Raw genomic sequence first — 22,774 nt, forward strand, 5'->3', positions numbered from 1 at the left:
AATAATATGGATGGGGTTATATGAAAACCCTGTAGTCCTGAATTTGCAAATATAAGTATGAAATCATGAGGTATTGATTTTAAAAATTATGTATATTTTCTGTTTGCTAAGGAGTCAAGAAGCAGTATCAATGAGCATTCCTAGTACCCAGATTGTGGGCTTCAAATACCATTCTCTAGTAAAGAGAAACAAAGTTTCCTATAAAAACAACTGATTCAGGCCTATGGCAGGAAATGTACATGATAAATCTAAAAAGCTTGTCCAACCATATAGTGAGAAGGCTATAAAAAAACTTCCAGGGTCATGCCAAAAGGAACAGCTTGAAGATCTTTGGGCATTAACATCTTTTAACATCACAAAGGAGAGTGAAGGAGATACTATATGCTTTCTGATAAAGCACACATCACGACCTAGGTAGAGTTTATTGCTAAAGACATCCAATCTGAATTTAAGTAATGCATTAAACTCCATGTTCCAGCTACCAATTTACAAAGGACAGAGGTACATAATGACATTCACCATGAAAATGCAATCAACCAAATCCAGACAGTAGGAAACTGCACTAGTCAAATGTCTGGGTCTTTCAATAGACGCAGTGTAAGGGGAAGAGTGGGTGGGAGGAGGGGGAAGTTAAAGGGGGAAACTGTAAATTAAAAAAGACTTCAGAAACATTTCAAAAAAATTTAAATAGTAAGGTTGAACTATATTTTCTAGGGATTCCCACTTGGGTGTGATTATTTTAGGAGTCAAGATAGTGATTAATTTGGGGATACTACATACATGAAGAAGATAGCAGAGTTCTGTTTCTTAGCCTGCTAGTGATCCCATGTGTGTTCACCTTTAATACATGAATAAGCTATCTGTTCATAGAGATTTTCCATATCTGTTTTATTTTTAAATAAAATGGTTTTATAAAAATCTACTATAATAATGTAACTGATCTAGGAAGAAGAAAACCTATTTTGATATTTTTAATATTTAAACAATTTTTATAATGAAACTATGAATCCTCTGTGACTCTAGTTTTGAGATAATTCATTATCTGACATTTGAGAACAATTTCAGTAAGCAAGGACTTCCCCATTGGCGCTATCCTGCTTCATGGTGATACTCCTACAACTTGGCATGTAGTAAATAGTCAGTAACATTCTCAAAAAGAATAATGACTGCTTTTCAAATTGCACATTTGGTCCTGAATTTTAAATCTCTTCAAATAGACACTTTTTCATTTGCCAGCCTCCATAAGAAAACAATCCTATTGCATCATAAAGCCAGCTCATTCTTTGTAATCTCACCATTAATCTGGGGACAATTCTACTTTTTAACCAGAAATCCTAATCATTTGAATAGAAAGTATGAATCTTGTTTTTTCTTATATGAAAAAGTTCCTACAGAAATGATATCAACTTACTTTAATATTTTAATCCCTTTGAAAAATATATATATAAAATAAAAATTTTAATTAAAAAATAAAATTATATAAAATTCTTATGTAAATAACCAAACCAAATCAAAAAAAGTTTTTTGTTTTCTGATGTGGGAATTTATTCATATGGGAAGTCTTAGAAAGTCAGACAAATTAAATTACATTCATAAAATTAACAATATTTATGTATCTGACTGAATTAAAACAATATTGAAATTGTTCCCCCATGTCTGTTAGATATGTGTCCCACATATTGTGGGCAGTAGGGCTAGAAAAAGAAAAATCAACTAATAAAGGAAAGATTTTAAGTTGCAAGTAAATATATATATATAAATAGGAAAGTAAAAGAATGGTATGTAGCATTATATAAATATACTGCTCATGATATTTGACATTAAAAAGTTAAATTTTAGTTGGTGAATAGGGCCCACAATATGAGTAATCTTCCAGTTATCACCAGAAAATTCTCATCAAGATTATATAAACTAGAAAGATGACAACCAGTCTGAAGCTTTCAAGAAAATAATATGTACTTAGTTATTTAGTTTGATGTTCAAACCTTAGGATTTATTTCAGATATAGATTCATTTTTAACTATGACCTGAGAGTCTCCTAATAACTTTCATCATGGTTATTTAACGGCTTTCTACACTTTCTTCTCTCCTTTGTTCTTTTTCTTTAGAACTCTGATATCACTTTTTAAAGTATAAAATCTATATTTCCTGAATATGATAATTACATTTAGATCTTCTTAAAAGAAAGCTATTTTGAGCTGTTGCTTTTACTTTCAGAAATCATTACCTTTGCTTGGACAGAGAACTTCAGAAGAGCCAAAGTATCTAAAAAGCAATTATCTTTGATTTTTTTTTTCCTGGAGAATTCAAAGGTATTTTTATCCTGTGCCCTAGATACTATCTCCCTGATCAATTCTATTTTGCTGTTTCTGACATTGTTTCTAAGATTTGGCAAATTTATACCATTCCTCTTAGAAATAGCTTGGCAAGTTCCAAAAATACAACGATGTTTAAAAGTTTATCATTATAAGCTTTTCGAGCCCGGGTGCTAATTTTGCCAGTAGAATCATTTTTGCATACCTTCATGTTTGTGATCACAGAAAATTATTCCAAGCAAAATTCAGTAAATACTGGTCAATTCAGAATAGGCAACAAATTTTCCAACTTCATAATGATTAGCATTAAAAGTAAAGCTATTAATTACTCAATCATGGAAACTTTAGATAAATATGAAACTTAGAAGTGCATATATGGTTTATAAGCACATAGTATATTTACTTTGTTTTAATGCAGGGTATCATATAGACATAGATGATGGAGGGGAGTCAATTCTGTACATCATTAGAACATATCCAATAGAAAAAATAACTCAGAAGTTCTAGTATCCCAATACAAATATACACAGTGATCAGAGATATAGAAGCCTGTAGCCAGCATTCACCTGAAAGGAGTATTTAGTATGATAGCACCTCTGACAGTGATAGAAGGAGGGCATTTTCAGATGCCAGGTCCCAGTTCTGCTGTTTTGGACTCTGCACAGGTGAATGACCAAGGAGATAAAGAGAGATGAAATCCATCCTGTACTCTGGTCACTGAACCCCACACCCTTGCATGGGACTGTCTTCTAATAAGCAAGCCACCTCCAACTGGCAGCCCAGAGGGTGTCTTTTCCTACGGCCACAAAGGAATAGAAGGAACACCTCCACCCTAGAACCACGGAAAGAAAATATATAGGAGTGGACCCCCATCACTTTTTATTTTTAAAATCCCCTCGTGATTCTTAAGGACTCTCTATGGCTAAGGGCAATTTTAGAAATAGCACTGTTTCTCATACAACATACTTTCAATACATAAGAATGAGAGTGTATGCAGTGAGAGATGTCTTCCAAGTTCAATGTTGCTTGTTATTACACAGAGGTCCCTTTCACTTTGGTTGTCATTGTCTGTCATGAAATGTATAGTATACTACTAAAGGACAAAATTGAGTCTGTCCTGCATTGTATCCACACTACCTAGCACAGTGCCTGGTGTGAATTCAGTAAAAGCTTCCGAATGACTCTATGCATGAATGGATAAATGGGTGAGTGGATGCACAGATGAATGAATGAGTATGTTCAATTGAACCAGCAGTTTTGTACTAAGCTACTTTATCTTCATAATATATGGGTTAAATCTAGACAGGACAAAACTAACCCAATGATAGTTTAAAAGTCTAGTCACTCTATCAACATACAGATATAATACTATTAAACAAATAACTTGATTTTCCCTCCAAGGATTTAATAATAAGTTGGGCATTCTGGCACTGTATAAAAATGACTTGTTGTTCATTGATCAGTTGCTAAGTCATGTCTCACTCTTTCCAACCCCATGTACTGCAGCATGCCAGACTTCCCTGTCTATCACTAACTCCCGGAGCCTACTCAACCTCATGTCCATCGAGTCGGTGATGCCATCCAACCATCTCATCTTCTGTCGTCCCCTTCTCCCACCTTCAGTCTTTCCCAGCATCAGGGTCTTTTCCAAAGAATTGGCTCTTCACATCAGGTGGCCAAAGTATTGGAGCTTCAGTTTCAGCATCAGTGCTTCCAGTGAATATTCAGGGTTGATTTCCTATAGTGTGACTGGTTTGATCTTGTAGTCCAAGGGACTCTCAAGAGTACTCCAGCACCACAATTCAAAAGCATCAGTAATTCAGTGTTCAGCTTCTTTATGGCCCAATTCTCACAAAGCTATGGAAAAGTCACAGCTTTGACTATATGGATGTTTGTCAACAAAATGATGTCTCTGCTTTGTCGTATGCTGCCTAGGTTTGTCATAGCTTTCCTTCCAAGGAGCAAGTATCTTTTAATTTCATGACTGCAGTCCCCACATACAGTGATTTTGGAGCCCAAGAGAATAAAATCTGTCACTGTTTCCACTTTTTCCCTATCTATCTGCCATGAAGAGATGGGACCAGATCTATAATCTTAGTTTTTTGAATGTTGAGTTTTAAGCCAGATAAAAATTAATAAAAAGAAATCTAAATTAAAATAGGGGCTTCCCTGATAACTCAGTAGGTAAAGAATCTGCCTGCAATGCAGGAGACCCCGATTCGATTCCTGGGTCGGGAGGATCCACTAGAGAAGGCATAGGCTCCCCACTACAGTATTCTTGCCTGGAGAAGCCCATGGACTGTAGTCAATGAGGTCGCTAAGAGTCAGATACAACTGTGCAACTTTAGAGTCAGGAGGCCAGGAAGGGCAGCTCTCACACCCCAGGATAACAGCAAATCCCATCTCCCTCTTCTTGCTTGACAAGAGCTCAGGCGATGAGAGACCATCACAACTCGGCCAATAAAAAGCAACCATGCTTCAAACTCTCAATACCTCCAAAGGGACTTTTTGTTTACCATAATCCTCCCAACTTTGCTTTCCTCTTTTTAAAAGAGTTCTCCCCTTGCTGTGGGTGGATTTGCAAGTGGCCTGCCAAACTGCAATTCTTTATTGATCCCAAATAACCCGATTTTTGCTAGAGAAGTAACTGGCAATCTCTTTGTTAAAACAAATTTTCAGTTTGTCAATTTGTTTTCAAATTGTCAACACACACTTTATAGAAATTATAGCACTGAGAATGATTTAATGGCAGAGAGAGAAAGAAAGGCACAACTTCCAATATTCCCCCAAGTCAGTAGAACTGGGGGAATATTTTTTTCTTTTTTAAAAAAATTTTATTGAAGTATAGTTGATTTCACCGACTCAATGGACATGAGTTTGAGCAAGCTCCAGGAAATGATGAAGGAGAGGGAGGTCTGGCATGCTGCAGTCCATGGGGTCACAAACAGTTTGACACTACTGAGCAACTGAACAACAACAGTAGTTGATTTATAATGTAGGAGAATATTTTATTTAGATAGTCTCAAATTTGCTTAAAACTAAGATTGCTGGCTCAGGGGAAATAAAAACACACAGAAAAAAAAAAGAAAATTAAGTGTCAGCTGATTTAATGAACTATGGCAAAATTAAAAGAAATTTATGTTTTCATGTTATTTAACAACATGAATGGATTTCTTCAGGGAGCCATAAACAATGACCATAGTTAGGCTTGTGTATAAACATATCCTACAAAAGGTAGTAAAATAATAAGACTCCTGGCCAGGGTTACAGTGTGAGAAAATACATGGTTTACATTCTAACCTTTTTAAAAATTCTAGTTCTATTAAGTGCTACCTATATTACATTAATCTTTCTAACTTCTCTCTTCTAGCTTCAGTTTATTCATCAAGTTTCAGTATATTTTTTAAGATTACATGTGAAAGACACACAAAAAGTGCCTAATCGTGCAGAGGGCATAGCAAACACACAGAATATGTTAATTCTCAGCCATTGTCTCACTCATTGGCATGATTGGTACTCCTAACAGCATGTATCTCTTGAATACTGAGTGGAAACCCAACTTTCTGTCTTCATAAGGAATCAGAAGCAGAGAATATGATTAGAGTGTGTGTGGTGTGTTACGCATGGAAGTCTAGGAAGAAGAGAGAAAAGAAAAGAAGGCATGATTTCAATGTCAAAATTTTAGAGTTGTAAGCTTATAAATGATTATATATACTCTTTGCAGCCAAAGATGGAGAAGCTCCATACAGTCAGCAAAAACAAGGCCAAGAGCTGACTGTCTCAGATCATGAACTCCCTATTGAAAAATTCAGACTTAAATTGAAGAAAGTAGGGAAAACCACTAGACCATTCAGGTATGACCTAAATCAAATCCCTTATGATTACACAGTGGAAGTGACAAATAAATTCAAAGGATTAGATCTGATAGACAGAGTGCCTGAATAACTATGGATGGAGGTTCGTGACATTGTACAGAAGGCAGTGATCAAGACCATCCCTAAGAAAAAGAAATGCAGAAAGGCAAAATGGTTGTCTGAGGAGGCCTTACAAATATCTGAGAAAAGAAGCAAAAAGGCAAAGGAGAAAAGGAAAGATATACCCATTTGAATGCAGAGTTCCAAGGAAGAGCAAGGAGAGATACGAAAGCCTTCCTTGGTTATCAATGCAAAAAATAGAGGAAAACAATAGAATGGGAAAGATCAGAGATCTCGTCAAGAAAATTAGAAATACCAAGGGAAAATTTCATGTAAACATGGACACAATAAAAGACAGAAATGGTAGGGACCTAATAGAAGCAGAAGATATTAAGAAAAGGTGACAAGAATACACGGAAGAACTATACCAAAAAGATCTTCATGACCTGGATAACCACGATGATGTGATCACTCAACTAGAGCCAGACATCCTGGAATGTGAAGTCAAGTAGGCCTTGGAAAGCATCACTATGAACAAAAGCTAGTGGAGGTGATGAAATTCCAGTTGAGCTGTTTCAAATCCTAAAAAGCAATGCTGTTAGAGTGCTACACTCACTATGCCAGCAAATTTGGAAAACTCAGCAGTGGCCACAAACTGGAAAAGGTCAGTTTTCATTCCAATCCCAAAGAAAGGCAATGCCAAAGAATGCTCAGACTACTGCACAATTGCCCTCATCTCACATGCTAGTAACATAATGCTCAAAATTCTCCAAGTCAGGCTTCAACAGTTCATGAACCTTGATCTTCCAGATGTTCAAACTGGATTTAGAAAGGCAGAGGAATCAGAGACCAAATTGCCAACATCTGCTGGATCACCTGAAAAGCAAGAGAGTTCCAGAAAAATATCTATTTCTGCTTTATTGACTATGCCAAAGCCTTTGACTGTGTGGATCACAATAAACTGTGGAAAATCTGAAAGAGGTGGGAATACCAGACCACCTGACCTGCCTCTTGAGAAATCTGTATGCAGGTCAAGAAGCATTAGTTGTAACTGGACATGGAACAACAGACAGGTTCCAAATTGGGAAAGGAGGATGTCAAGGCTGTATATTGTCACCTTGCTTATTTAACTTATATGCAGGGTACATCAAGCGAAATGCCAGGCTGGATGAAGCACAAGCTGGACTCAAGATTGCTGGGAGAAATATCAATAACCTCAGATATGCAGATGACACCACCCTTATGACAGAAAGTGAAGAACTAACGAGCCTCTTGATGAGAGTGAAAAAGTTGGCTTAAAGCTCAACATTCAGAAAACTAAGATCATGGCATCCAGTTCCATCACTTCATGGCAAATAGGTGCTGAAACAGTGAAAACAATGAGAGACTTTATTTGGGGGGGGGGGCTCCCAAATCTCTACAGATGATGATTGCAGCCATGAAATTAAAAGATACTTGTTCCTTGAAAGAAAAGCTATGACCAACCTAGACAGCATATTAAAAAGCAGAGGCATTACTTTGCCAGCAAAGGTCCGTTTACTCAAAGCTGCGGTTTTCCAGTAGTCATGTATGGATGTGAGAGTTGAACGGTGAAGAGAACTGAGCACCAAAGAATTAATGTTTTTGAACTGTGGTGTTGGAGAAGACTCTTGAGAGTCCCTTGGGCTGCAAGGAGATCCAACCAGTCCTTCCTAAAGGAAATAAGTCCTGATATTCATTGTATGGACTGATGCTGAAGCTGAAGCTCCAATTCTTTAGCCACCTGATGCGAAGAACTGACTCATTGGAAAAGACCCTGATACTGGGAAAGATTGAAGGCGGGAGAAGAAGGGGACGACAGAGAATGAGATGGTTGGATGACATCACCAACTCGATGGACATGAGTTTGAGTAGGCTGCAGGAGTTGGTGATGGACAGGGAAGCCTGACGTTCTATAGTCCATGAGGTCACAGAGAGTCAGACAAAACTGATTGATTGAACTAAACTGAAGCTTATAAATCTCCCTGTAATATTCACTTGCTTCTCACTCCCTTAAGGTATAATTTCTGTTAGTATGTTTTAGAATACTTTTTCTCTCTCTAGTCCATCTCCCCTCTCTCCAATTTATTTATTGTGGGGTCCCTAACCCTACAAATCCATCTACCTCATGGAAACCTCCTATTCATTGACCTTGCTACCTGATGATAAAGGCCTCATGTTCTCATCTCCTTTTTCATGCTGCTAGGTAATGGGAATCCATCTCTAGCATCAGCCTTCTGTATAGATCATTCATTCCCTTGCTCCTCTCTTTCTTTACCTTACTCTTCTGAAAATCCTAACTCTGGTTAATGCAACTCTTCACTCGTTCTGCAGCTGAACAGAGCAGGAGAAAGACACACAAATGTGGTGTTCCTTTAAGTCTGAAAATACATGTGGGCGCTTGGCACTGCTCCGTAGTCTAGTTGCATCCTCCTAGTAAATTAACTTTCTTCTTCTCTTAGAAAACTAATTCACAGCTTCTTTCTTATACTCAAATTTCCATTATCTCCTCCTTCCTTTCTCACTCTCTCCTGATGACTCTTTCCTTTATCACTCAGAAAATTAGAAGCAATAGCAAAAGTGTTTCTCCAGCTTCAGTACCATATCTACTAAACTTGCTGCTTCTGTTCCCATTTATTCTACTTTCCCTCCTGTTACACTGTTACAACATATATTCTTTTTTTTTTTTTTTTTACAACATATATTCTTAAATTGTGTGTGTGTGTGTTGTAAGAACTTTTAGCAGTCTGGTGAAACCAATGGACTCTTTTCAGGACAATGTTCTTCAATGCATAAAATAAAATGCCTAGGAATACAAAAAATTATATTAATATTTAACTATCAAAATGTTTAAAAACTTGTGTTATAGTAATATATGTGCTTCTTTATTATTGCATTACATAAGACAGTCTAGCGTGGCTTAGTAACTACCATATTTTAATGTAGTGAAGAGAGAAAATTACATTTTAGGATATTTCCAATAATTATGTGATTTGAAATTATCTATATTAGTAGCCAACTCTGACTTGTTGATTACCTTGATTATTGAAGTAAGTACTGAATTTCAATCAAAGATTAATAACGATAAGGATGTAGATTTTGCCTGTTCAAGTTTACAAGCCTTAACTCTATCTTTGGACTGTTGGAAGTTGGTGGATACCAGATTTAAAACCTCAGATAAAGCTTCCAACTTGTACAAAAATTGAACAATTCGCCAAAAAATGAATTTCAATGAATTAAATCTAGTTAAACTGGAAATCAGTAATAAGATAACTGGATAATGTACCTATTTGAAAATTAAAAAGTACTAAATGTGTCAATTCTCCAAGCCAGGCTTCAGCAATATGTGAACCGTGAACTTCCAGATGTTCAAGCTGGATTCAGAAAAGGCAGAGGAGCCAGAGATCAAATTGCCAACATCCACTGGATCATTGAAAAAGCAAGAGAATTCCAGAAAAACATCTCTTTCTGCTTTATTGACTATGCCAAAGCCTTTGACTGTGTGGATCACAATAAGCTGTGGAAAATTCTGAAAAGGATGGGAATACAAGAACACCTGACCTGCCTCTTGAGAAACCTGTATGCAGGTCAGGAAGCAACAGTTAGAACTGGACATGGAACAACAGACTGGTTCCAAATAGGAAAAGGAGTATGTCAAGGCTGTATATTGTCACCCTGCTTCTTTAACTTATATGCAGAGTACATCATGAGAAACACTGGGCTGGAGGAAGCACAAGCTAGAATCAAGATTGCTAGGAGAAATATCAATAACTTTAGATATGCAGATGACACCACCCTTATGGCAGAGAGTGAAGAAGAATTAAAAAGCCTCTTGATGAAGGTGAAAGAAGAGAGTGGAAAAGCTGGCTTAAATCTCAACAATCAGAAAACTAAGATCATGGCATCCGGTCCCATCACTTCCTGGCAAATAGATGGAAACTGTGGAAACAGTGTCAGACTTTATTTTTCTGGGCTCCAGAATCACTGCATATGGTGATTGCAGCCATGAAATTAAAAGATGCTTACTGCTTGGAAGGAAAGTTATGACCAACCTAGACAGCATATTACAAAGCAGAGACATTACTTTGTCAACAAAGGTCCGTCTAGTCAAGGCTATGGTTTTTCCAGTGGTCATTTATGGACTATAAAGAAAGCTGAGTGCTGAAGAATTGATGCTTCTGATCTGTGATGTTTGGAGAAGACTCTTGAGAGTCCGTTGGACTGCAAGGAGATCCAACCAGTCCATCCTAAAGATCAGTCCTCGGTGTTCATTGGTTGAAGCTGAAACTCCAATACTTTGGCCACTTGATGTGAAGAGCTGACACATTTGAAAAGACCCTGATGCTGGGAAAGATTGAGGGCAGGCGGAGAAGGGTCGACAGAGGATGAGATGGTTGGATGGCATCACTGACTCAATGGACATGGATTTGGGTGGACTTCGGGAGTTGGTGATGGACAGGGAGGCCTGGTGTGCTGCGGTTCATGGGGTTGCAAAGAGTCGGACATGACTGAAGGAAGGACTGAACTGAAATGTGTCAAATTAAAAACAATTAGAAAAGTTTTTATTTGAATTAAAATTACCACAAAGGATTAAACATCATCATGTTTTTGGTAAAGATTAAAAGGCATACAGAAAAAGGATTAATCTCAAAAATATACAAGCAACTCCTACAGCTCAATTCCAGAAAAATAAGTCACCCAATCAAAAAATGGGCCAAAGAACTAAACAGACATTTCTCCAAAGAAGAAATACAGATGGCTAACAAACACATAAAAAGATGCTCAACGTCACTCATTATCAGAGAAACACAAATCAAAACCACAATGAGGTACCGTTACACGCCAATCAGGATGGCTGCTATCCAAAAGTCTATAAGCAATAAATTCTGGAGAGGGTGTGGAGAAAAGGGAACCCTCTTACACTGTTGGTGGGAATGCAAACTAGTACAGCCGCTATGGAGAACAGTGTGGAGATTTCTTTAAAAAAATGGAAATAGAACTTCCATATGACCCAGCAATCCCACTTCTGGGCATACACACCGAGGAAACCAGATCTGAAAGAGACACGTGCACCCCAATGTTCATCACAGCACTGTTTATAATAGCCAGGTCATGGAAGCAACCTAGATGCCCATCAGCAGACGAATGGATAAGGAAGCTGTGGTACATATACACCATGGAATATTACTCAGCCATTAAAAGAATTCATTTGAATCAGTTCTAATGAGATGGATGAAACTGGAGCCCATTATACAGAGTGAAGTAAGCCATAAAGATAAAGAACATTACAGCATACTAACACATATATATGGAATTTAGAAAGATGGTAATGATAACCCTATATGCAAAACAGAAAAAGAGACACAGAAGTACAGAACAGACTTTTGGACTCTGTGGGAGAAGGCGAGGGTGGGATGTTTCGAGAGAACAGCATCGAAACATGTATATTATCTATGGTGAAACAGATCACCAGCCCAGGTGGGATGCATGAGACAAGTGCTCGGGCCTGGTGCACTGGGAAGACCCAGAGGAATCGGGTGGAGAGGGAGGTGGGAGGGGGGATCGGGATGGGGAATACATGTAAATCCATGGCTGATTCATGTCAATGTATGACAAAACCCACTACAATATTGTAAAGTAATTAGCCTCCAACTAATAAAAATAAATGAAAAAAATTAAAAAAATAAATAAAAGGCATAAAAGGACATTTACAGCCTTTAAAATTAAATACATAAATTTCAAAAGAAGTGTTGAAAATTAATGAAATAAGCATCCATTTTAAAATATAAGAAAAAGTAAAAAATATCCAAAGAAAATAAAGAGTAAGAATTAATGAAATAAATGAATATATGTTAGAAGAAATAAACAAAGTCACAGATTGATTCTTTGAAGACTAATAAACTGGTAATACTCTTGGAATAAAATCAGAAAAATATGAGGCAAAACATATAAACCAAGAAACATCACTATAGATCCTACAGATATTGAAAACATATAAAAACAAGTTACAGGCTAAAGTAATGTGGATAAAATTCTAGTAAAGAACATTTAATATATGAACAGAGAAAAAATTCTAGTAAAGAACATTTAACACATGAACAGAGAAGAAATTAGTATGATGGTGCTTTGATTATTATATAAATTAAACCCCATAACTAAAATCTTGCCTAAAAGGAAAGTCCAGGCCAAGATACTGTCCCTTGTTAAAATTTTTCAAGCATTTAAGGAAGAGTTGTCCCCATTTTTACAAAATCCCTTAGAATTTAGGAGAATAATGAATATTGCTCAAGTTGTTTTGTGAAGCTATCAAAGTCTTAATGTCAAAACCTGATCAGGAAACCACAGGAAAAGAAAATCAAATTCAACCTCTCTTATCAAATAGACAGAAAAATCCTAAACAAGATGTTAATTAGCAAATCATATTCAACAGCTATAAAATGAATAAAATATAATAATCAAGATTTATTCCAGGAAAGCAAGGTTTGTTTTTACCCTTGAAAATCAATTAGCATAATTTACCACATTAACAAAATGAAGAAGAGAAAGCATGGGTTTCAGCAGATGCAGGACAAATAAATGTGATAAAATTTGACATCCATTTATAATCACCAAAAGCTTTCAGCAAGCTAGGAGTTTATTTAATATGATTTTTAGATAAAGATGACCTAAAGATATTAAATAAATTTATTTAGGTTGATAAGTATGAGACACTCAAAACAGTCATTTTTTCCAAGAACACCAGCAATATCAAAATAGACCTCTCAAAATAGCATCAAAAACATCAAATAGGCATGTCTGTTCCAATTTTCTGGGTGAGGGAAAGCCTAAGGCACCCCAGGAGAAATGAGTAGGAGGATACGGAAACGGAGTACAGTACAGACAGCATTTAAGGCAAAAATGCACAAGGAGCTATTTAATGAGAAAACTACAGACCGACTAACCGCACACGAGGAGAGCAGGTGCTGCAATGATGGCAGCAGCTGTGGCAGTCTCTCTACTGACATTTTATGCTATATTTCAAGTACTTGAATTAAAAATGTAAGTTTAGGAAATCAATTTGCAAGATTAGAACAACTGCAAGTTCTACAAGATCTCCCATATTAAAAGATTACACCAAGAAATTTTTTTTAATAAACTTAAGTTTATTTAGCTACAATATAAATGCAGTAAAATTGACTCCTCTTGTATATGTGTTTTGACAAACACATTCAGTCACATAACCACCACCACAGTTAGGACAGAGAATATTGGCATCACCCCCAGAAGCTCCCTTGTGCCTATTTGTCGTCATTCCTGTCCCCTTCCCTCTAGTCTTTGGCAAAGATTCATATATTTTATATTTTTAGAATTTTATCTTTTACAAAATGTCACATGCCTCTTTGCTTCCAGAAATACATTTTAAAAGAACCTAGTATCTCTAAAACATTTCAAGTATACTCATTACAATAGCATTTTATCATAGAAATTTCTAACAACTTCATATTCTAACCACTATTCTGAGTAAAAACATCATGCCCAGTCTAGTCATGTATATTCAGTTCAGTGCAGTTCAGTCACTCAGTCGTGTCTGACTCCTTGTGACCCCATGAACCGCAGAATGCCAGGCCTCCCTGTCCATCACCAACTGCTGGAGTTTACTCAAACTCATGTCCATTCAGTCGGTGATGCCATCCAACCATCTCATCCTCTGTCATCCCCTTCTCCTCCTGCCCTCAATCTTTCCCAGCATCAGGGCCTTTTCCAGTGAGTCAGCTCTTCACATCAGGTGGCCAAAGTATTGGAGTTTCAGCTTCAGCATCAGTCCTTCCAATGAATATTCAGGACTGATCTCCTTTAGGATGGACTGGTTGGATCTCCTTGCAGTCCAAGGGACTCTCAAGAGTCTTCTCCAACACCACAATTTAAAAGCATCAATTCTTCGGCAAAATCAGCTTTCTTGATAGTCCAACCCTCACATCCATGCATGACCACTGGAGAAACCATAGCTTTGACTAGATGGACCTTTGTTGACAAAGTAATGTCTCTGCCTTTTAATATGCTGTCTAGGTTGGTCATAGCTTTCCTTCCAAGGAGTAAGTGTCTTTTAATTTCATGGCTGCAATCACCATCTGCAGTGATTTTGGAGCCCAGAAAAATAAAGTCAGCCACTCTTTCCACTGTTTCTCCATCTGTTTGCCATGAAGTGATGGGACTGGATGCCATGATCTTAGTTTTCTGAATGTTGATGAATGTTAATGTTGAGCTCTAAGCAACTTTTTCACTCTCCTCTTTCGCTTTCATCAAGAGGCTTTTTAATTCTTCACTTTCTTCCATAAGGGTGGTATCATCTGCATATCTGAGGTTATTGATATTTCTCCCAGCAATCTTGATTCCAGCTCGTGCTTCCTCACGTACATTAAAGCAGACAAAATTTATACAGATAAAAAAATATTTTAATAACACTTAATATAGTGTTTTCTGTGTGCTGATACCTTTCTAAATACTTTCACGTATGTTAAATCATTTCATCCCCAACTAGTACAAATAGTTTTACATGTAATAACTCATTTAATTCAACAGAGCTATAAGGTGATTTAGTTGCTAAATCATGTCCAACTCTTGCAACCTTATGTACTATAGCCTGCCAGGTTCCTCTGTCCATGGGATTTTCCAGGCAAGAATACTGGTGTGGGTTGCCATTTCCTTCTCCAGGAGATCTTCCAGACCTCGGAATCAAACCCAGGTCTCCTGCATTGCAGGCGGACTCCTGTGTCTTAGATGGTTTGTTTACCAACTGAGGTAGCAGGGAAACCTACTATAAGAAAATTACCATAATCCTAATTTTATGGATGAGAAAACTGGAGCTCAAACCAAGTAATTTTCCCAAAGCACAAAGCTAGTAAGTGGCAGAACCAGAATTTAAATGCAAGCGTTTGTTCTGTATTCCTTCTTTTAAGAAGAACAGGAGAAAACAATATAATATTCAACCATAACAGATTGAATCATAGCAACCTGGAGATTAAGGCCGACCTAGTCATGTACCTCTCTAGAGAAGGGCATGGCAACCCATTCCAATGTTCTTGCCTGGGGAGAATTCCATGGTCAGAGAAGCCTGGCAGGCTACAGTCCACAGGGTCGCAAAGAGGTGAACAGGACTGAGCGACTAACATGTTCATGTTCAGTCATGTACCTACATATGAACAATAATGAATTAGGTTCATCAAATCACTGAACACTGTATACAGAAAGGGATGTGCAGCTCCTCTTGTCAAATTGCCTCACTTCATCACTAAAGAAAATGAGAGCCAGAGAAAAACAAAAAAATATTGTCTAGTATTATTAAGCTAGTTTATGGCTGACTTGGCAATAAAATACGGGTAAGTTCTCCTACACTATTTCAAAATATCCCTAATCACCTTGAAGCAGATCCTCTTTACAATTTATCTATTATGTGCAGAACTGAAAGTGAAAGTCGCTCAGTTATTTCCAACTCTTTGTGACCGGACACTCTTTGGACCCCATGGACCATACAGTCCATGGAATTCTCCAGGCCAGTATACTAGAGTAGGTAGCCTTTCCCTTCTCCAGGGGATCTTGTGCAGAACCCTCTTGTAAAAACCCTCAAGTGCCTTCATTTTCACAGACCCCTACTGAACAAAAATAGACAAAAACACCTTATACATAGGCGATTGTGTTTTATTCCATATGACCTTGCTCTTCCAGGATCTTTGTATGACCAAAGTGGCAAGTAAAGTGTCTGATATAAGAGCTGTGCCCTACAGAGGCTCTCGCTACTGAAGAGTGACTGGAATATCCAATCAAACCATTAACTCCCCCAGGACTTTTTAAAAAGTATTTATTCATTCATTTGGCTGCACTGGGTCTTAGTTGCAACATGCAGGACCTTTAGATGGGACATGTGAACGTCACTGTGCCATACAGTATCTAGTTCCCTGACCAGAGATTAGGTGCAGGCCCGCTGCATTGGGAGCGCAGAGTCTTAGCCACTGAACTGCCAGGGAAGGCCCTCCCACAGGGCGTTATAGACACAGGCACAGTCGGCAGGTACAACTGCAGAGGGTCCTAGAGAGAAAAAAAACAAAAAGCAGAAGTCATGAAGTACTAGATTCTATGAAGTCCATGGCTCCAAGAATTTGAGATAAAAATGAGAACTGCTATCAGAAAAAGATCAATATGGAATATGGAAGCTGAGTGGAAGGGATCAAGTCTCTAGCCCTAGAATGCCCTGAGGTCAACACAGCAGCTTTTACACTGCTAGGTATAAAAGTGCATTAGAATCACATGGGTACTGTTTAGAAGTGCAAAATTTCAGGCCCCACACAGACTTACTAGATCTAAAATGGGGTGGAGCCCAGAAATCTATGTTTCTAATAAGCACCCCAGATAACTCCAATGTACCATGAAGTTCAAGAACCATGAAACTAGGCAAGCAGGTGTACCCTGAACATTAGTCAGAATGACATTCCAATTCTTTTCTTCCATAACTTTCCCCAAATCCTTTGAGCTAAAAGCCTGCATCTTGGAATAACCCTGCAGTTTCTGTTCCTTGCAGCAGTCTAATTAGCAGTCGGCTTCAGGTGTTGGAGAACTGCATATAATCAACTTTAATGAACTGTTTGAACTTTATTCAAATTATACTGCTATTTTTCATAATAATTTCTTCTTTATTTCATTAATTAATTCAATAAATATTTATTAACTTCTCACCATGTGCCAGACAGTACAAAGCAATGGAAATACAAAAATCCCTGCATTTGTAGAACTTAGATTATGGCAAGAGGAAGCAGACAATGAACAGTTAAATAAATAAGGTAGGACATACGTCAGATGGTGATAAGTGCTATGGGAAAAAAATAAATAAAGAAGCCAGGAAGGCAATAAGAAGTTTAGTGGGGACTCTATGATTTTAAATAGGATAGACAGAAAAACAACGCTACTAATGTGGCATCTGAGCAAACAGCTGACTACATAGAAGCATATTGTAGATTTCTAGGGGAAGGAAGACCTTAGAGGATCACAGGAACGGCAAGGAGGCCAGTGTAGCTAGAGCTGAGAGAGAGATGAGACGAGCCAAGCCATAGGCATAAAGTCAGAGAGACAAACAGGAGGCTGGATGCTTAAGACTTTATACAAGTGATCATGAAGATTTGGGGGCTTATTCATTAGTTTTATAAGTTATAGATAATAACTTATAGATAGTTTTATAAGTTATAGATAATAACTTATAGTTTTATAAGTTATAGATTTCAATCTTAGCCACTATAACAGGGCGAATCAAAAAAATAAATCTCTCTTCTGGTTCTCCAGAGATAAATTCGTTGCAGCATTTTGAACAAAATGACTTTATCTGAGGTGAAAATGATCCCACAGAGAAACCAGTTCTCTTTAGAAAAGAGTTTATCATTGGGTTAGAAGGATAAGCAAATTACTTCTGAAACCTTTTGTTACCGAGTACATGGAAAGTTAAGCTTACATGAAAATATTCAGCTTGACACACGTCTAAGACCTAAATCCACTAGAATAGATGTGCCTGGAGACAGCAGTGATTGTGGAGAACACATCTTTTGATTGGACACCATCCAGACACAGTGAGTGGAGAGTGGTCTGCAGGTCTGCATAAGTGCCACAGACCAAAGGCCCTGCCAGGGGGGGATCCCCTCACAGGTTCGGGATGCAGACAACAATACCTAAACAGTAAACAGGCTGACTGCAGATAGTCATAAGTAAGTATGAAAGGGACAAGGCGTGGAGAACTCCCTGGTGCTCCAGTGGATAAGAATCTGCCTGCCAGTGCAAGGAAAACAGGTTCGATCCCTGGTCTGGGAAGATTCCACATGCCATGGGGCAGCCAAGGCCCGTGTGCCACAACTCCTGAGCCCCCACACCTAGAGCACGTGCTCTGCAGCAAGAGAAGCCACCACAGTAAGTCCACACACAGCAACCAAGAGTACCCCCCCCCACTGCAAATAAAGGCTGTGCACAGCAGCAAAGACCCAGCACAGTCAAAAATAAAAACGAATAAACGAGCAAACGTACAGAAAGACATCTTCAAAAAAAGCCAAGAAGTGACTGGTAGAGTTTGTAGATTTCTACTTGAGATTAACTACTCAGGAAACACTCTGAAGATGTGACGTTTAAATTAAAACCTAAATGATGAGAAGAAGCCAGGCTTGCAAAGAAATATCTGGGGGCCAAGAACAATGTAAATGGTTTATGATCCACAATAACCCTTAACATTTATACTGTGATTTACAGTTTTCACATGTGTTTCACATACATTTTTTTTTTTAGTCCTCATGCTGTGGAAATAAAGGGTTGACATTTTTTGACCTGTTTTGCAGATGAGTAACTCAGTTTCAGAGAGGTCTAAGGGTCTGCCAAAGACAGGATTAATAGATGGGCTTTGGCAGGCATTCCTTCCTGACCCAGTTTGTTGCTATTGTGACTCCAGAGAAAATTAATATTCTCAAGTTGAGAAACACCGATGTCATATAGAGGACAAAAACAAAGAAAGTAAATTCTATTTAGGCTTCAGCTATTTGTAAATAATAAAATGTACATCACCTGTAATTCTTTAACTATAGGTTTTAATTGCTCTTTATTTTTCATTTAAGTGTTTTCATTTGGGCCATCTGGGTTTGAAGGGTGATAGTGGTCTCTTCTGCTAAGTATTGATTTGCATTTCTTTTTAATTCTAGCCATAATAGATACTTAAGGATGTAGCCTACACAGATTTTTGCTACATTCTGAGCTTATACATTCCTCATATGCACAGATTTACAAAATGAATTGAGGTACAACATCCATATCGAGGGTTACCAGAGCAAAGATGCACTATTATCAAATGAGAGCATTAAAAGAATTGTAAAATAAAAATATTAACAATTATACTCTATCATTGATATTAGTATTAAAATCTGTGCAAGGATAAGTTTATCTTCGATTCTTAGAGGCCTATGTAACAGGCCTCTAAAAAGACATTTTCTCAAGAATCCTTTGTTTCCTAGGATTCTAACACTGACTATATAAATAAGAAGATATTTTTTTCTAGCTCTTCTGGAAATGTATTGTTGTCTGTCATTTTACAATGATAAATTTCAGGGAACATATTTAAGAAATGTTCTTGTCACCCTTTCATGAAGGTAGAAATTCCTAACTTTTGTCTCATGGATTTCAGAAGACACCAATAATAAGTTTAGCTGCTGCTGCTGCTGCTTCTAAGTTGCTTCAGCTACTACACCACAATTATGAGAAATATTTCTAAAATTTACTGAAATATATTTTGAAATTATAGGATAAAATATTATCCTATTTAACAAAAAGACTGATTTTGCACACAGTAATCTATAGTGGTACCTGATAAGCCAGGGTGTATTTTCTAGGTTTTTTTGAAAGTCACAGCACAAGGCAAGGAAACAAAGGGATAATGACAAACATTGATTGTGATAAAGTAAATGCAAGCTGTGGTAATAATAGGATTTTAATAAAGACAATATCTATTATAGAGTTGGACCATTAAGAAGACAGAGTGTCAAAGAATCGATGCCTTTAAAATGTGGTGCTGGAGAAGACTCTTAAGGATCCTTTGGACAGCAAAGAGATCAAACCAGTCAATCCTAAAGGAAATCACCCCTGAAAATTCACTGTAAGCACTAATGCTGAAGCTGAAGCTCCAATACTTTGGCCACCTGATACGAAGAGCTAACTCATTGGAAAAGACCCTGATGCAACGGAAGATTGAGGGCAGAAGGAGAAGTGGGCGACAGAGAATGAGGTGGCTGGGTAGAATCACCGGTTCAATGGACAGGAACTTGGGCAAACTCCAGGGACAGAGAGGCCTGGTGTGCTGCAGTCCATGGGGTCGCAAAGAGTTGGACACGACTTGGCAACTAAGCAACAACAACAAGCTACTAGCAGTTGCAATGTGCCAGGTGCAAGGCTAAGCACTTTACTTATACTGCCTTACTTAATTCTAACAACCCTATAATACAATATAGGGACTACCAGAATTATTGTGTCCATTTTATCTGTGAAGAAACTGACTTGCAAAAGATTAAGTAATTTGCTCAAGATCACATGTTAACTGAGCAGTAAATCCAGAATACTATCCAGAGGTGTCTGACTCTGAAGCTATCCTCTGTAGTAACCATATAATTCTGTAATGTAATGTGGCATATTTCTATATGGTATAACATTGTTCAAATAGTATCCCACAAAACACTGAGGTAAGGTAACTGGTATCTCATATAAAAAAGATTCCATGGTCAGAGGATTTTCAGAAGCCATGCATATCAAATCCCCTTCTTGCAGATTCACAATGCATATGACTACATGAAGGTGGTTCAGATGGTAAAGAATCTGCCTGCAATGAGGGAGACCTGGGTTTGATTCCTGGGTTGGGTAGATCCCCTGGAGAAAGGAATGGCAACCCACTCCAGTATTCTTGCCTGGAGAAACCCCATGGACAGAGGAGCCTGGCAGGCTACAGTCCATGGGGTCACAAAGAGTTAGACATGACTGAACGACTAAGCACAGCACATATGAAGGCTCAGAGCATTCCTGTAGCAAAGAAATCTGTTTCACCAGCATTTTTCCAAAGTGTGCATGTGTGTGTGTTGTAATATTTCGCTAAATCCTAGAGGAACACACTTTGGGAAACTCAACACTTAGTTTTGTTTTGTTTTACCAGTATCTAGGTATATTCAGATATATTCAGCATAAGTGTTCAAATCCATGTGAGCATAGTTCAAAGCTTGCCATTAAAATAAACTATTGAAAATTTCCAACTGTTTTTCACCCACATCTATTGTCCCTACATCATTACATCATCCCCTTTCCACTTATCAGCATGCTGAGCCTTATTCCAGTTACAATGTGATTCTTTCTGAATACCCCACATCCAATATTTTCCATACGTGTAAACCCTCAACATTGTTCACGCTCTAGCTTGAATCTACCTCACCCATGGAACCATTTGCCACCAACCTGAAGTGATCACTTCTTCTCTGATATCTTAGAACACAAAATGATGTTTTATCATTTAACTGTTTCTGTGAATTTTCATGGGCTATCTTCATGGCTCAGGTGGTAAAGAATCTGCAATACAGGAGACTCTGGTTCAATCCCTGGGTCAGGAAGATTCCCTGGAGTAGAATAAGAACTATCCATACATCTTTAGTATTTCCCACTTAACACACTAACAAAGAAACATATGAAGGAAGAAATGTATTCCAAAAGAATCTTCCAGTTTAGAAATTGTCATTGGTAATTTAGACTGGGTCTACAGAGTTCCTAACTGTGACACTGGTGTTACCTTAGGTGGCTTTGTTTCATATCCCACAGAAGCTAGCTTCCATTTGACTGGAAAATTCTCTAAAGTGTACCTCTAAGTCATGAGTACCTTTGGATGCAAGAGGGCTGGGTCAGAGGAATTGCATGGATCGAAAAAAAAAAGTCATCTAAAGTTTTGGGAGAAAAACAACTCTAGGCAAGGGCATTGTCTTTGGATAATTCCTCAGTTCTTGAAAGCCTGATCTTCAAAAATATCCATCAATACTTTCTTTTACCAAATCAAGAGGCTTATGTAGTTCTAAACCAACTCTCAAAAGTGTCTCTGGGTTAACTTGAGACATTTATGAATTTTGTTATAGTCTTGCTGCCATCAGTTGAAGGTATCTGACATTCCAGGGTCACCTCATTTTCTCCTAGGGTGGGAGACTACATAAATCTTGAAGGCTCTGTTCACAGAACCTTGGGTCTCTCTGCATAAAAACAGACATGAGTTCCAAATTCTCTGGGAAAATCTAGACTGGAATGCTCAAGATTTGGGGCACTTATTGACTCCCTGTCTCTAGACAGGCAAGGGTCTGGTATAATTTAACAGAGCCAAGGTTCTAGGAGACAGGGCTCAGGATGGAGTAGAACAGTGCTGGTCCATGGGCTGTAAAGCATAGAACCAAGGAGGGAAAACTGGAAGAGAGACTGTCTAAGGACAAAACAAGGATCAGAAAGACTGGCAAGTACAAATAATGGTGATGGTCAGAGGAGAAGCTGGAACCATAAAGCAGAGCAAGCATACGACTAGTGGAAAGTGGGAGGCAGAGCCAGGCGTGATACCCTGGGATATGGGAGGTGACTACAGGACTCTATGGGGTGTCAGAGATCTTACCCATGGGAGAAGAAGTTGTTACAAACACTTCACATATTGGAACAATAAGATTTTGGTCTAAGTTGCCTATATGTCATCTGGTTTTATAGGGGAAAAGGTGGAAAGGATAACATCTGTCTATATGCCCTGTAGTTTCCTCAACATAATGGACATCATAATGGTTTTGAAAACTTTTTCATGAATGGTTTCAGGGAAATTTAGATTCATTAACTTTTAAAATGAGACATTTAAGTTTCCTTCCCAGGCCAACTAAGCCCTTGCCCATTCTCATCAAGAATGAGGACTGGCACTAAAACACAGAGAAATCCCATCAGAATTGAGGCCTGGCAGCCACAGTTCAGTTCAGTTCAGTCGCTCAG

Source organism: Cervus canadensis, chromosome 7, assembly GCF_019320065.1.
Source record: "Cervus canadensis isolate Bull #8, Minnesota chromosome 7, ASM1932006v1, whole genome shotgun sequence".
Lineage (NCBI taxonomy): Eukaryota > Metazoa > Chordata > Mammalia > Artiodactyla > Cervidae > Cervus > Cervus canadensis.